Raw genomic sequence first — 15908 nt, forward strand, 5'->3', positions numbered from 1 at the left:
GCCACTGAACTTGCTCACCAAAAAGTTAGCAGTTTGAATCTGGGGAGTAGGGTGAGCTCCCGCTGTTAGCCCCAGCTTCTGCCAACCTAGCAGTTCAAAAACATGCAAATGTGAGTAGATCAATAGGCACAGCTTTTGCAGGAAGGTAACGGCACTCCAATTAGTCATGCTGGCCACATGACCTTGGAGGTCTCTACAGACAACGCCGGCTCTTCGGCTTAGAAATGGAGATGAGCACCAACCCCCAGAGTCGGACACAACTAGACTTCATGTCAGGGAAAACCTTTATCTTTATTATAATCTGATTGGTGCAAAAGTGGGGCAGAGAAGGAGTTGAATTCCAGTCCAGTGAAGTTATCATTCCAGGCAAAACTGTCTCACCCCAACTTCTTTCTTAAACGCAGAGACAAGATACAGTGGCACTGCAGTTCTCATATGGAGACTGGGAGGTCTGCAAAGATGCATCCAAACTCCTGGCATTAAATCTAGCTTGCCTCTCATTTCTTTTGCTGGATTTTTACTAGATCTGCTCATTGCATACATATAAACTATATGGAGAGCAAACATTAAGCTGAAGGAGAGGACGCCTGCACCCATAAAAATATGAGGCACACCTCCTATGGGGACATTTATAGCCCATTGTCTAACAAAGATTAACTTGGTGACACATATAAAAATCTTTCAGAATAAAATGAGGGAAAGGGGGGCTCAATGGATGGATAAGTGGCTGAATGTTCTCCTCTTTGCAGTCTTCAACAGCGATGAATTAAAAACAAGAGGGCAAAGGTTGTGTTAGTTTATGGGCTTGAATCTTTAAATGATTTTTGCTGCAACTCAAGCATGTGCTTTTTAAAAAATGTCTGAGATCATAAACCCTTCCCTTGCCAGTTGTAGCATCAATACCTCTTTGCTGCCATTAGGGACAGGGGAACTCTTTCCTTAAAACTATATTTTTTATCATGTCAGGAGTGACTTGAGAAACTGCACGTTGCTTCTGGTGTGAGAGAATTGGCTGTCTGCAAGGACGTTGCCCAGGGGACGCCCGGATGTTTTGATGTTTTACCATCCTTGTGGGAGGCTTCATTCATGTCCCCACATGGGGAGCTGGAGCTGACAGAGTTAAACCCCTGTGTGGGCAGGACTGAACAGATCACAGGTTCGAATCTGGGGAGAGCGCGGATGAGCTCCTTCTATCAGCTCCAGCTTCTCATGCGGGGACATGAGAGAAGCCTCCCACAAGGATGATAAAACATCAAAACATCCGGGCATCCTCTGGGCAACGTCCTTGCAGACGGCCAATTCTCTCACACCAGAAGCAACTTGTAGTTTCTTGAGTTGCTCCTGACACGACCAAAAAAAAATCTTCATCCAAATGAGAGAGCAGTACATATGGTTGAGCAAAATGTCCGAGCAAAGGCTCCTCAGAGCAAAAGCTGAACTGTATTCTAAAAACCATACAGTTATACCCCACCGGGTGTGGTCCAAACTTACTAATTGACCTACATTAGCAGCTGCACATAATAATGAACAGCATAAGGTTTTCTGTAACATACACACATACTTGATCCTGTTACGACTTACTGTAACAGTATCTCCATTGCTTTGATAGTGGCCAATGGCCATCTTCCTCTCTTGATTGCTGTTGCCTGGTTGATACTATGCTTATACACACACACACACACAAACACACTTTGTTTATTTTCCCCTCACTGCGTTATTTGCACACCTTGCTGCGAAATCCAGTAATCTGTAGTGAGCAACCAACTTGATTTTGTTTGCCTGGGTTCAAGATATCATTACCCCAAATCATGGATGTTGTTAGAAAGTGGGCAAATAAGGTCAAGGGCAGGGAGGGTAATGAAGTTGATGGAAATTGCTGTTGTAAAATGGTAATGTAGAACCTGAATATGTTTTGCAACAGGCGTCAAAAATGTAAATGCTCCTGAACCTAAATATAAAATGAAGCAAAGTGTTTCAAGTCTGCTCACTTTCAAAGTGAAAGTTTAGCAAAGGGATGATTATAGCAGCAGTATATTGACTTCCTTGAAATAAAAAAAATCAAAAAGGCAGAAAAAGCCTTCTGCATATTATAATGATTTTGATAGAAAAAAATAACTAAGTAATATAGGATTAAGATCTGGAATAGAGAGCACAATTACCACTAATTGTGTTGTAAAGGGGATACTGTAGCATATTTTGGACATAAGGAAAGAAGTTGGTAAAATGAGCTTTTGCAGACTGAGTCTACTTCATAAGATGCAGATTTCATAGCCACAGTCTACAAAAGATCATGCTACCTCCCTATGTCTTTATCTAGGAGCCCCCAGTGGCACAATGGGTTAAACCCTTGTGCTGGCAGCACTGCTGATCAAAAGGTCAGCGGTTTGAATCCAAAGAGTGAGATGAGCTTCTGTCTGTCAGCTCCAGCTTCTCATATGGGGGTATGAGAGAAGTCTCCCGCAGGATGGTAAAACATCCGGGCATCCCTTGGGCAATGTTCTTGCAGATGGCCAATTCTCTCACACTGAAAGCGACTTGCAGTTTCTCAAGTCACTCCTAACATGAAAACAGTCTTTCTTTGGCATAAAAAGAGAAGAAAAATGTAGGCCCGGAATACCTTTCAGTTCCACTCCTGCAGGTGCAGGTTTTCAATCTTTAACAGAGACAATTACATTTGTTTTCTCAGAGAACCCAATCATTAGACTACCTGAAATATCTAAAACCTCTCCAGGATCATGAATTTTCAACCCGAAGGCGACTGGCAACAATTTGATGCCAAACACGCTTAAGATGGAGGCAGGGTATAAGGAGAAAAATTTAATATGGCAAGTTGCTTTTTGAATGCCTGTCCAGTGACCATACAATTGCATTATGGAATAGCTAGTAAAATGATCAAGGGTCTGGAGAACAAGCCCTATGAGGAGTGGCTTAAAGAGCTGGGCATGTTTAGCCTGAGGAAGAGAAGGCTGAAAGGAGACATGATAGCCACGTAGAAGTATGGGAGAGGGAGTCATAGGGAGGAGGGAGCAAGCTTGTTTTCTGCTGCCCTGGAGACTAGGACACGAAACAATGGCTTCAAACTATAAGAAAGGAGATTCCACCTGAGCATTAGTAAGAACTTCTTAACTGTGAGAGCTGTTCAGCAGTGGAACTCTCTGCCCCGGAGTATGGTGGAGGCTCCTTCTTTGGAGGCTTTTAAACAGAGGCTGGATGGTCATCTGTCAGGGGTGCTTTGAATGCAATTTTCCTGCTTCTTGGCAGGGGGTTGGACTGGATGACCCATACGGTCTCTTCCAACTCTATGATTCTATGCTTGCAGTTATTAATATTTTACTTATATGGAATATAATTAATCCTATGTATTCCTATTCCTTTTCCATAAACACAGACTGTTTGACAAGGCTGTGATCTTACATGTGCCCCTCTTTTCAGCCTCTGCCCAGAGTGACATGGAAAGGCCTTGCCATGGGGAAACCTCTTTCAGTGGTTGCTATCATCAACAGCCCTGCTCAGGTTTGGCTGATTCGGGGACATTGATTGAGCCTATCCATCTGTAATGCAGATGTCTTCTTTGCCTACTGGCTTCTACTTTATTAAGTCTTTTCTAGTGTGTCAAATTTTCTTAACGTATGGCCAAAATACAGTAGTCCTGGTTTAATTATCTCAGCATCTATGGAGAATTCAGGCCTGATTTGCTCTAGGACCCATTGATTTGACACTACAGCAGTCTGTAGTGTCTGTTATTCATCACTCAAAGTCTTGTGTGATGTAGTGTCATCTGCAAATCATGTTGATGTTTCTTCTGCTAACCCACAACAACCAAAGATGTACTTCAAGTCTCTTTGTGGGGGGGCGTGCTGGTGTGCAAACAGGTTGGAGAATAGGCTAATCAATAAGGTGCATAGATCATAGAGCAGCATAGCGACAAGAGCAGTTATAACAGGGACATTATGGCTTTGAATAGTGCAGTAGTAAAGTGTAGGGATACAATTTTTAGGTCATGGTTAGGGCCAATTGTCAAAGGAATTGTTTAATCAAATGCACGACGGAACATCCACATCTTTAGTTCCTTACGAAATATGGATAGGGAGGGTGCTAGCCTGATCTCTGTGGGGAAGGGAGTTCCAGAGCTGAAGTGCCACCACTGAGAAGGCTGTTATAATTCTGTGGTGTGGATTTAGCCTAAGAAACAATTACCCAAACCAGTCATATTGTTTCCATCGCTATCAATACACACTTAAGTAGCAATTAGGATCAATAATAAAACTAGACTGTAGCTAGAGAGAAAAAAAAGACCATAGAAGAACAGTGTGAAAAATCCCAGTGAGCTGGATTTCAAAGAATGGGTAAAGGGGAAGCCTAGGAGAAAGGCAACGGTTGTGTCCCATCCACTGTGAAGCATTGTGATGCAACCCATGATTGGGGAAGAAGCTTTGAAGGAAATATATGTTAAAGCCGATCGGTGTTTGACAGGAATCAAAGAGGTGTAACGGACGACAAAGCAATCATGTTATCTTTACTGGCCAGAAAATCAATCTAGGGATTGCTTAAACCTGTAGGAAATGACATGCTCATGAGGCCCCTTCCATGGGCACCTGACAGTCAACCAACCGAACTGTTCTGCCCCCACAGATTGGCTCACAACTCAGAGAAATTGCATGGGATGGAAAGTCACACAGGAAATAAGATGAAAACAAAACCCACTCAACTCTTCATACTTAGGAGGGAAAACTCAGATCAAGGCAAAGCAAAATTTTCCACTCAAGGAATTATGGTGTTAAATGCTTGACTAATAACGGAAACACTGCTGCTTGAAAAACAAATGTTTAAAGTAGCATTTTCACGATTATTGTTAATTAATGAAAATGTCACATTTATTGACTGGAACATCAATTATCAAGATTAACTGAGGGTTAAATTCAAGTGAGGTTATGTTCCTTTGGTGTTGTTATTTATTTATTTATTGTATTTATATACCGCCCTTCTCAGCCTGAAGGCGACTCAAGGCGGTTTACAGTCGGCACACTTTGATGCCCCAAATAGCACAAAACACAATTAAAAACATATAGTTTTAACAGTATAGTTGATTTTGCCCAGGGGCGCTCTTGAGGGAAAATAGACTTTGACATGTTGTAGTTACTGGGATGTATAGTTCACCTACAATCAAAGAGCATTCTGAACTCCACCAATGATGGAATTGAACCAAATATGGCACACAGAACTCCCACGATGAACAGAAAATATATATCAGTGATAGGTTGGGGGACTAGGGCCGCCTCTGGTAAGGAGTCATATCAGAATTCACTCCATACCTATATAACTAATACAGTTATGCATTCACAACTGCTCTGTGGTATTCTGGCTATTATATTATTTTGTGTTACACTTTTTCAGGAACCTGTTTCAGGCTGCAGATTTTGGGGAAGAACAGTAGGCATTTCAGCTTCCCAAGTGTTGGAGTTCAATCACATGGTTTAACCTAAGCCTCCTCAACTAATGCTTCATCTGTGATGGAAAACGCCATCTCATAGCTTTGCCTCAAGAAAAAAAAATTGCCTGGTCCTATTGACTGAAGATTGATGGTTGAGAAAGGGGGGGGGGGGAGAGATTTGCTTTTCTGCCTCAGATAGCAAAATATCTTGGGTCCATCCTGACCATGACTTAAGGAAAGGTGCTGAGACACTGAGGGATGTTCAGCATTCAAGGGAACAATGTATTTTGAAGGTTGTATCTTTATTGTGGTGCTTTTTTATGCCTTGTGAAAGTCTGATATGGGTGTTTCTGAAAACTGTCACAGGTGTGGGCCTGAAGAAGGCTTCCTGCACTCTGTAGGTGACAATCCTTGACTGAAGTATATCTTGTCGCTACACCAATCTGGCTGGGGAAATGTTGGCTTTGTGGTTTTCATATCTGATCTCACAACTCTCCTTTTGTTTACCGAACACTGAACATCTTTGAAATGTTTGTTTCCCTTTGTTGTGTCACAGCTTAAACAAGAAAGAAATGTGATAGATTTTTTTTAAAAATCCCTAATAAAACATTTTCAAAACATGCTTCAAAGATGCACACAGTCATAAAGAAAACACAGAGGCTACACAACTTAAAAACTACCGGCCCATCACCCTGCTAAATTGCGATTGTAAGTTATTTACAAGCATATTAGCTGAAAGATTTAAGCTACTACTAAATGGGAAAATCAGAGAAGACCAAAGAGGCTTCTTACCGGGCAGACTAATGAGAGACAATGTAAGGACAATACTTAATGTTATAGAGTACTATGAGAAAAACCGCCAAAAGGAAGTAGGATTGCTTTTTCTTGATGCAGAAAAAGCTTTCGATCAAACAAACTGGGACTTCCTATACCTAATGTTAAAGGAGTTGGATATTGGCTACTCTATATTAAGCGCAGTTAAGACAATTTATTCAAGACAGACAGCAAAGGTACTAGTAAATGGCCTGCGCACAGAAAATATTGAGATAGAAAGAGGGGTGCGACAAGGGTGCCCCCTGTCCCCTTTATTGTTTATCTTAGTGCTAGAAGTCCTGTTAGAAGATTTAAGAAATGACAAAGAACTAAAAGGTCTTAAAATTAGAACGGAAGAATACAAAACTTTAGCTTTCGCAGACGATGTGGTCTGTATTATGGAAAATCCAGTAGAATCCATTCAAAGATGGATACTAAAAATCGAAAAATTTGGGAAACTTGCTGGGTTGAAGATAAATAGGAATAAAACAAAAATTATTACAAAAAATGTCAAGATAGAGAGAAAGGAGAAAATCTTTATGAACTCAGGAATAGAAGTGGCAAATAAAGTCAGATATTTGGGCATCATAATCTCATCCTCTAATATACATCTGTTTAGGGACAATTATGACAAGGTATGGAGTAGTATACAAAAGAAGTTTAAAAACTGGAAGTACCTAAATTTGTCCATACTTGGGAAGATTGCAGCCATCAAGATGAGCGTGTTGCCTCAGATGTTACACCTGTTCCAAATGATTCCAATTATCAAGACGAACTCATGCTTTCAAAAATGGAACAAAGATATTAGGAACTTCATATGGGATGGAGGAAAGGCAAGGATAAAATTTAAAAATCTTACGGACGCTAAAAACAGGGGAGGATGGGGACTACCAGATATACAGTTATACTTTGAAGCCTGCGCGTTATCGTGGGTTAAAATATGGGCCACTTTAGAGCAAAAGAAAATGTTGACATTAGAAGGCCACGATATAAGAAGAGGGTGGCACGCCTACCTTTGTTATGGGAAAGCGAAAATAGAATACAACTTTACCAATCACTATGTCAGAGCTGCCCTATTGAAAATCTGGAATAAATATAAAAATGTCATGTACCCTCAAATACCTATGTGGACGTCGCCAGTTGAGGCTCATCACAAAAGAGAAATACCGAAAAACAGATGGCTCAACTACAGACAATTGCTGACAAAAATTAACAACGAATGGCACCTGAGATCAATGGAAGAACTGAAGGGAGAAGACAAAGAAATAAACTGGTTACAATATATGCAAATCAAACAGTGCTTCAAGGAAGATCTAAAGGTTGGGTTCAGTGAAAAAGAAAGCTGCTGGGATATAATCATGAAAAAAGACAAAAAATTGATTAGATTATTATATAAGAACTTGCTTGAATGGAACACTGAGAGGGAGGTGGTAAAAGAGAATATGGTCAAGTGGGCTAGGGACGTAGGTCACTCCATCTTATTAAGTGAATGGGAGCAAGCATGGAAAACCAAACTGAAGTACACCAAATCCATCAATATTGTTGAGAACTGGTTTAAGGTTCTCTATAGGTGGCATCTGACTCCGGTCCAACTAGCCAAGTTTAGCAAAAACCCTAATAACCGATGCTGGAGGTGCGGAAAAGAAGCTGGCACTTATTTTCATATGTATTGGAGCTGCAAAAAAATAAAAGCTTTCTGGAAAATGATACACGAACATACACAAATCATTATAAAAACGAAATTTGACATAAAACCCGAATACTACCTACTAAATATAATGGAAATCGGGCTAGGGAAAAATGAGGAAAATTTTTTTTTCTATTTATCATCGGCGGCTAGAATACTATTAGCGCAAAAATGGAAAAGTAAAGAGATTCCCTCCAAGGAAGAATGGATAAAGAAGATAATAGACTACAGGAACTGTGATAGCCTATCGTGCTTACTAGAGGAGCAGAATAAGAACAAACAAACAAATTGGAAATACCTTAAAGAATACTTAAAAGGAAAAATCAAACTGGACATATAAATTTCTATGGGGAAAGAAACAAGAATTACGAGAAGAAGGCAAAAGAATAAAGGAGACAAACAACTACCCTCTGTGGACTGAACGGAAGTTGTATATACATGTGTGTATACCCCTACCCCAACAACCCCTCCCACTATCTTCTCATCCTCCTCCTTTCCCCACCCATACCCACCCACAATTCTGTCCTTCACAATCTGTCTAAATTCTGTGACTTTCTATCACAATGATTGTTCCCCCTCTTTCGTTGTAAAGAAAAACTGTATAAAAATATCAATTAAAAAAAAAAGATGCACACAGTCATTGAAACCAATGGCAACAGAGAATAGATATGTGCGTGAAATTCATTTCTACCATTTCTTTCGTGTCTTCCATTTCTTTGGAAACACAAAATGAGAAGCCCCCTCCCCGTATGAAAATCTACTCAACATGAAAGCCTGCTTTCATGTGCATCTGAACTTGCCTCTTTGCCTTGGAAAGAGAGTGCATGTGTGGTGGGATGTGCAGGCAGGTAAGCCCAGAGTGCACCTGCAGTTAAGCACCTCTTACTCCAGAGTAGAAACAGCAGGTGCCAGGTGAGAAGAATGCACATCGGGAAGGGGAGCCAGTGGGTGGGACCCCCCCCCCCCATAATAGTCTGATTTTTGGGCCCCAAAATAAAAGAACTGAAAACAAACCTTCCAATTTTGGGAGATTTACAAAAAATGGATCAAGGCCCCCAACGAAAGCCGAGCCACGAAACGGGACAAGGTTTCTCCCAAATGCACATGTTTAAGAGAGAATACTTGGAATGTTACTTTATTGGACAACAAATGCCAGAATCCTCCATCCAATGTGGTCATTTATTGCTCAACAAAGTAATTTTCCTGGTCAATTCCAGTAGACTATTCACTGAATTAATTTCAACCTACAATATTTGAATCTGGGGAGCAGCATGAGTTCCCGCTGTTAGGCCCAGCTTCTTTCAACCTAGCAGTTCAAAAACATGCAAATGTGAGTAGATCAATAGGTACCGCTCCAGCGGGAAGGTAATGGCATTCCATGTAGTCATGTCGGTCACATGACCTTGGAGGTGTCTACGGACAACGCTGGCTCTTCAGCTTAGAAATGGAGATGAGCACCAACCCACAGAGTTGGACACGGCTGGAATGAATGTAAGGGAAAACCTTTACCTTTACAATGCTGAAGCATTATTTCACGTAAACAATGAAATATTCTGCTCAAGAAAAATGTGCTTCTTTTTACCTGGATATTTTTAAGCCTTGAAGCACAACATGTTAAACTGCTGAGCTGCAGAACTTGGTGATCAGAAGGTCAGTGGTTCGAATCCATGGACAGGGTGAACTTGCATTGTTAACCCAAGCTTCTGCCAACCTAGCAGTTCAAAAATATGCAAATATGATTAGGTCAATAGGTACCGCTTCTGTGGGAAGGTATCAGCACTCCATGCAGTCATGCCTGCCACATGACCTTGGAGGTGTCTACGGACAATGCTGGCTCTTCAGCTTAGAAATGGAGATTAGTACCACCCCCCAGAGTCGGACATGACTAGACTTAATGTCAGGTGAAATGTTTACCTTTACTTATAGTAGAAAAAAACAAATCAGATTTACTGTTTGTCTTTTGCAGAACTTGCAGAACAAAATGTTACTTTTTTTGGATTGCACTCTCCAGATTTTCCCAGCCACCCAGCAATTACTCCTGCGGGGACAAGAGACCTGTAGTCCCCAAAAGGAACACTTCAGCAATTAAGATTTCATAAATCTGACTTACATCACAATTTGCTTTTACAGTTGTTTCACCATCACAACGTTAAAAAGATTTCTAAAAAACATTCTTTTAAGCCACATGGTCCTTCCAGCTTGGCCATTTCTGAGCTGCTGGAGAGCAGGAGAATGAGTGATGACACCCCCCCAGCCCTCTTCCTAGAGCAGAGTATTTGCACCCAGCTACAAGCGGAAGGTTGGAGGCATTACTGACATAGAAGCCACCAGCTATTATTGTGTGCAGAAGAGATCTAGATTATTGTATTTCAACGCTTACTATCTTTTATGCATTTGAGAGTATCAGGTGCATTGGTGTGTGTGTGTGTGGGGGGGGAGGTGTTTGCGGAGTCAGGCTGTGTTGTTTCTATCAAGCTCTGGCCTCCCACTCCTCACTATCATTTCTTGTCCTCCCTGCTCTATCTATTTAATGACAAATTTTGAATCATTAGCTCTAAAGCAGTTTGAATCATCAGCTTTAAACTCAGCAATGCAGCTTAAATGACAATCAAAATCATTCTGTCAATTTTTTAGGCATCTAGCATGATGCTCTAATGATTTATCCTACAGACAGACAGGAAGACATATACACATGCCTGCAGACATTCTATTTTATTATGAAAAATTAATTTATTTCAGTGTGACATTCTTTTTTTATTGTGAAAAGTTAACTTATTTCAGTGTGATGCTAGAAATTGTGTACAGGATTATTTATTTATTTATTTAACCATATTTGTACCCTGCACTTCTCAACCCCAAAGGAGACTCAAGGCAGCTTTACATATCAGCATCTATTAAATGTTGTTAAAAGTGACATACAATTAAAACATTAAGTCCAGTTGTGTCTGACTCTAGGGGATGGTACTCATCTCCATTTCTAAGCCGAAGAGCTGGCATTGTCCATAGACACCTCCAAGATCATGTGGCCGGCATGACAAAATGGAGCGCCGTTATCTTCCCACCAGAGCGGTACCTATTGATCTACTCACATTTGCATGTTTTGAACTGCTAAGTAGGCAGAAGCTGGGCCTAACAGAGAGAGCTCATGCCGTTCCACAGATTTGAACCTGCGACCATTCGCTCAACAAGTTCAGCAGCTCAGTGGTTTAACACACTGCACCACGAGGGGCTCAATTAATACAATTAAAATGAACATTTAATTTAGAACTGTAAAATAAACATTACATCAACTATTAAAACCATGCCATCCACAATCGTAATCCAGGGCCATTCCAGTAGTCATTGCACATTTTCCGTATCCATTTATTGCATTACAATGATTATCTAAAGGCATGGTCTGAAAGCCCCATTTTCAGTTTCTTTTTGAAGATCAGGGGGGAGAGGGCTAATCTAATATCACCAAGAGCGAAGTTCCCCGGCCAAGGGGCCACCACTGAAAAGGCCCTGTCAGTTGCACTTGCAAAGGAAGTGGAACTGAGAGCAGAACCTTCCCAGAAGATCTTAATCTCTGTGATGGTTCATAGCAAACCAGTGCACCTACATTTTGGAATAAAATCTGTTGTGCATGGTAAAGTGTACTTCCAAATAAACATGTGTAGGATCCAGGATCCAAACCTTCCAGTGGGTATGTTTGTGTGTGCATGCTTCTAGATACCAATGTACGATATATATCATCGAAACACCAAGCATTTATAGCAACCTCATTTCAAGGAAACCAAATCCTAACACATGTGGATTTATGTATCCATGACTGTCTCCAAACTGGGGCATACTGTATTTACCTCTTGGAGGGCAGCACGTAACAGTGTTAGAGTTTCTTTGCTGTTTAAGTATAAGTTAGCATGTTTGTTTCCTACACTTTGGGAACACAATGAATTTAAAAGCAGATAGGAGTACATCCCATAGCTCAGATTAGATTTTTTATTGTGAAAACGCTCAGGTCATCATCTCAGGATATGAACATAAAGCAAACAGCTCTGCAAAGCAAACATACCCCACCCAGAGTTTTATTTTCCCAAATCACTCCCTTAGCTAATGTTTCAAAGATATACCACGCGACACATCTGCTGCAAACCAAACATTTTCAGTCAGTTGGATCGCAAAGTTACTATTTGCACATGAAATTGCAGAGGTACATTACGAAGTTCTTGAGCTAGGAGGAAAGTTGATCTGCCATTATCAGCTTGTTGGCAGCTATCTATCAAAGTTGGATTTGGGCCCAAGAGTCTGCAACACAAACATATTTGCGGACTTCCTGGGGTAAAAGGTGGGCTCTTTTAATACCAATGGTTCACTGCAGGTCTCCATTTCTAAAACTATTTGACCCAGTTTGGACTCCACAAAAATTTAAAAAGAAGTTTAAATAATAACTCATGCTTCCTTGGTGGACAACCCATATACTCCGTATTTATAGATTTGACTTTTGCAGATCTGGTTACACTATGTAACACAATTCTTGTTCCTGGGTTATAAATGTCATTTCCTAATTCGGTCTATCATAAAAACATGGAAAAGCTTTATTAAAGTGCAACAACTTTGTTTTTCCAGGACATCCTGCAGCACATTTTGTTATAATTTTTCAATGAATATCACATAAGAGTCTCAACTAATTCAACATAATTTGTGGCAGCCACAAAAATGAAGTTTCTGGAGAATAACAACCACTTTCAAAGTAAGTGCCACACAATTAAATAGGAATCACATTTTCAAACCAGAAACAGAAAATGTTTCAAATTTTGTTCCATAGTGTCATTCAGATTTGAGCAAAATATTATCTTAAGGAACCTACAGGTCCCCTATATGACTCTATGGCCAACTTTTGCCAAAGGTTGACCATCAAATTGCACTGGAGGATATAGAGAACATTATAATTAAATCTGTGAATAATCAAATCTCCAAAAGTTGACTGCTGGTAACTGGTGCACCAACACACACACATACTCAACCTGAATTTTATCCACTGCAGGCAGAATGATTGCTCCATTCTCCTAAACTCAGTTGTTTTCCAGTAAGTGACAATCCTGTCAATCATTTCTCCTTCCCAGTGGGAGTCACGGTTGATCTTGGTTTCTTCACTCTGTCCAAGATAAGAGTGGTCTCAGCTGTAAACATGACACACCGTGCCATTGTAGGGAAAGGATTTATGTCTATCTTATTAGCGGGATCATTTCTTCATGCTTCAAACTCATTACGTTAATGTTGGGGTCTGAAAAGCAGCATGTCACATAACAATACCACAAAGATTAACCCCATAATCCATGGCAAAGGTCGTACGAAGAATTATCATCCATTCATATGGCCCATCCAATCTAGCCATGTGTGTGCTTAAGCCTGCTGAGCTTCCCTCCCATCAATAGGAATGAAGTGGCTTGAATCTGCATACTTTGGTTGAGCTAGCTCAAAAGGAAGCTTATAAATAGCATTAGCTGATCTGGGGATTGCTTAGGCAGTGACTTCAGAGCCCAAGGAATCAGATCAGTTGTCCAAAGAGATTTCAGCCTTTATGCCTTTCTGTTTTACACATAAACAGATTTTGCACTCTCCTTTGAACAGCAAAAACCAACACAATTGTCTGGCACAGCCTCATATTTTTCATCAAGTTGAGACACTCTGATCTGAAGATGAGCGGAGTTGTATGGGTTTCAAAATGCAGTTTACCAGTTTTGCTGCTGCTGATTTATCAGAACAGATTCTGCCACTCTGGAAGGCAGGGCCTTGCAAACCCCTTTCCAGCCCACTCTTAAAATTCTGGAAAGGGAGTTTACCTCCTCTGCTATAGCTCAATTGTAATATCACTCTCTCAAAGCCTTTGGGACGTCTGCCCTATAATGACATAAAACCTATTGTTAGTCCCAACTTGAGTAGACCCATTGAGTCAGCTGGATTTACTTGTGTTCACTCACCATTCAGACAGTGGTTCGATGGGTCTACTTTACATGGGACAAACCAAATGCATTCTGGTGTGAGTGTATAGGTTTTTAATTTTGTTATGCAAATAAGTATTCAATAATTTTGTCTGCAATTTTGCTCCCATATGAGGCAGTTTCACTGTGCTGGTATGTACTCTCTTGGCTATTTAGTGGCTGGAGGGGGAAGCTATTAGCTCACACAGACTTGGAAGCCGATATCTTGTCTCTTCTCTGGAGAAATGAAGCTGGATTCTGCTTGGGGTTTTCTCTCCTTCCCCAGGACACAAAAAGACCATAGTGTACTGCATTATATATCAGTGTAGACCAGTGATTCTCAACCTTTCTAATGCTGCGACCCCTGGTTGTGGTGACCCCCAGCCATAATATTATTTTTGTTGCTACTTCACAGCTACAATTTTTCTACTGTTATGAATCATAATATAAATATCTGATATGCAGGATGTTTTTTCATTTACTGGACCAATTTTGGCACAAATACGTGATATGCCCCAATTTGAATATTGGTGGGGTTGATAGGGGATTGATGTTGTCATTTCAGAGTTGTAGTTGCTGGGATTTATAGTTTATCTACAATCAAAGAGCATTATGAACTCCAAAAATGGAATTGAACCAATCTTGCCACACAGAAATCCCTTGACCAACAGAAAATACTGGAAGGGTTTGGTGGGCATTGATCTTGAGGTTTGGAGTTGTAGTTCACCTACATCCAGAGAGCACTATGGACTCACACAATGATGGATCTGGACCAAACTTGCCATGAATACTCAACATGCCCAATGTGAATGAACACTGGTGGAATTTGGGGAAAATAGACCTTGGCATTTGAGAGTTTTAGTTGCTGGGATTTATAGTTCACCTACAATAAAAGATCATTCTGTTCCCCACCAATGATAGAATTGGGCCAAACTTCCCACATGGAACCCCTATGACCAACAGAAAGTACCACGTTTTTGGATGGTCTTTGGTGACACCTCTGAAACCCCCTCGTGACCCCCCAGGGGACCCGATCCCCAGGTGTAGACTCATACAAAGCAGATTGAACTGGAATGAACTGGACTATATGAGTCTATATTGCTATATAATCCCGTTCGATCTATGTTATAATGGCAGTGTAAATGGCGTTTAAGAAACCTTGTAAATAAGCTTCACAGAGGCCCCTTCCATAGAGCTGTAGAAAATCCACATTGAACTGGATTAAATGGCAGTGTGGACTCAAATAACCCAGTGCAAAGCAGATATTGTGGATTATCTGCCATGATATTCTGGGTTATATGGCTGCGTGGAACGGTCCATTCAGTGTTGGGAGAAAGGCAAGATAAAAATAAAACAACAATCAGATAAGTCTTCTCTGGGCCCTTCCACACAGCCCTATATCCCAGAATATCAAGGGAGAAAATCCCACAATATCTGCTTTGAACTGGGCTATCTGAATCTACATTCAGATAATGTGTGATTTTCTGCCTTGATATTCTGGGATATATGGCTGTGTGGAAGAGCCCTTTGTTGTCCTACTAGCACAGAGGTTTCCAAAGCAGGTCCTCCAAGTGTTTTTGGACTTCAACATCCAGAAGTATCAGCTACTTTGGACAATGGTCAGAAAATCTGAGAGATGAAGCCCAAAACACCTGGATGATTAGAGTTTGGGAATCACTGCTATAGTAGATTGCAGAGTTTTTAAAAATAATGATGATGATACTTGCACTCAGCTCACTTTGGTGCACTGAATTTATTGCACATTTTTAGAATCTGCACATCTACTTCCTAATACATTGTTATAGCCATTTGATGCTACTTTAACTGTCATGGCGCCACCCTTCAGGATCCCAGTACATGTAGTTTAGTGGGATACTTAGATTTCTTCCTGCACGACAACATTAGAATTCTCTGGTAGAGATTTTCAAATTCCTCACCAAACTACAAACACTAGAAGTGTGTAGAATGGAATCCAACAACTAAGGTGATTATGAAGTGCTATAAATGTGCAATT

This window comes from Anolis sagrei, chromosome 4 (assembly GCF_037176765.1).
Source record: "Anolis sagrei isolate rAnoSag1 chromosome 4, rAnoSag1.mat, whole genome shotgun sequence".
NCBI classification, from domain to species: Eukaryota; Metazoa; Chordata; class Lepidosauria; order Squamata; family Dactyloidae; genus Anolis; species Anolis sagrei.